This window comes from Pangasianodon hypophthalmus, chromosome 20, assembly GCF_027358585.1.
Source record: "Pangasianodon hypophthalmus isolate fPanHyp1 chromosome 20, fPanHyp1.pri, whole genome shotgun sequence".
NCBI classification, from domain to species: domain Eukaryota; kingdom Metazoa; phylum Chordata; class Actinopteri; order Siluriformes; family Pangasiidae; genus Pangasianodon; species Pangasianodon hypophthalmus.
In genome coordinates, this window is record NC_069729.1 from 2,045,121 (window position 1) to 2,047,094 (window position 1,974).

The window sequence follows — 1,974 nt, forward strand, 5'->3', positions numbered from 1 at the left end:
TGCCTTCTATGGAGGAAAAGGAGACGCCTCATTTTATACGAGTCTTTATTTACTCCAGCGTACTGAAATATTTTACTGATGCAGGGCCAGAGGCACTCATCCTCAAGTTCCACACTGCAGCACGGTGGATTATCCATGTTTAAACGCAGACCGATAGCTACAGCGCTAACTGCATTGTGCAGCATGAGACACGGCCGAGACGATCCTTGATTCTCAATAGTTTTTTTTTATGGATGAACCTGATTGGAAGCTAAACTGAGCCCATTTGACTGATGTATAGCGTACAGTAGACCTTTGAGATTTGTGTACGAGTACTTTGAAGGTCTAAATAAAAATGTAAGGAGGATGTGTGTAGTATAAGTAAAAGTCAGAGTTTCACAAACACTCAAGTAAAGTGTAAGTACAGGAAAATGATGCTTGCATACAGTAACGAAGTATAACTTCTCAAGTATTGTCCAGTCCTGTCCATGTGTAGGTGCTGCATATAGACTACGCAATAGTTTTCTACATAATAGTTTACTAGTTTTCTACGTGATAGTTATCCATGTGATCGTGTGATCGTTTCAAGCCCTGGATGTAAGGAATAGAATGAGCAAATGCCTCTGAAACGTGGAATATGAACTGTAAGGAGTGACGAATGCAGCGCCTGAAGTCTCAAGCAATTTGAGCTGTATTATCTTTAAGCTCCCTCGTGTCCGCTCTTTATGGCCTCGGAGCCGGCAGCAGCGTGCCGCTTTATTGGATAACGGTGTCAGCTCGCCTCCGGAGAGAGAACGGATGAGAAAAGGCAGAAACAACACCTCGAGACCTGCAGAGCACAGGTTATATATACAGCATACCCAGCGCAAAAACATCAGTAATAATTTAACACCAAAGAGACGAGGAAGAGATCTGACACCGAGTAGAATATATGTATAAAGAACACTTCAGTGCTGAGTGTTCATTTTAAACCAGTGATTTATTTATTTGTTGGTTTGTTTGTTTGTTTGTTTACTCCTGATCCAGACTAAAAACTAGTCTTCCATTTAATCCTCCTTATTTATCATCACTTTTATCTGGTTTAGTCTTGTGTGAAAGATGTTTTGTAGAAAGCAGAGATTCGTATGCTTTAGAGCGCGAACGCTTACAGTAGAGTTCACGACTCTGATTCCTCTACAGTATTGTTATTAATTTATCGGTTATCATAAATGCTTATTCATTGGGTAATTATTTGAAGCCACATTTCACAAACTCAAATCACTTTCTGACATCTACCTGCTCACACAGGATCGACTTCACGGTGTATTTTGTTCGAGCTGTAACGCTGGCGCACCCGAGTCTTAATTATTGTCATCTCGCAGAAATTATGACATGATATTCACTCAAATATTAGCAGCACACAAAATTGTTTCATCTTTCTCAGACCATTAGCTGTAGCCAGAGGTTGTGTTTCAGTTGTTTTACGCATTGATATTGAATTTGTAGTTCTGTCAAAAAGAGAAAAATCTCTCTTTCATAATCATAATTTATCTCTCTTTTTTCATTTGCCAGTTTTTGCACCAACCATGTCATAGCATTTGCCACTGCATGAGTGACAGCGAGTCTGAATTGTCTGTTAACAGTATACTCCAGATTAATGTAAGGCAGTAAAGAGTTAGCTGCATTTTCCTATTTGGCTATATGTTGGGTTATATATAAACGTTATATAATAAGTAAGTAATAAGTAAGGTCTGTAGCAGGAGGACAGTAAATTAGGGAAAATTCTCAGTTAACGCAACCCCAAGATGTGGTTAATTGTTAACTACATTAGCCATAACTACAGAAGCAAATCTTGGCAAACACTTGATTTTATATATATATATATATTGCGCAGACTATTAAGTAAGATGAGATGCTTTTCAGGAATCATTGCCACGTCGAGAGCAACTCCATCTTCCTGAACTAATGATGACGTCCCAGCTCCTGAAACTCCAGTCCTACAAGGATTCAATTTAT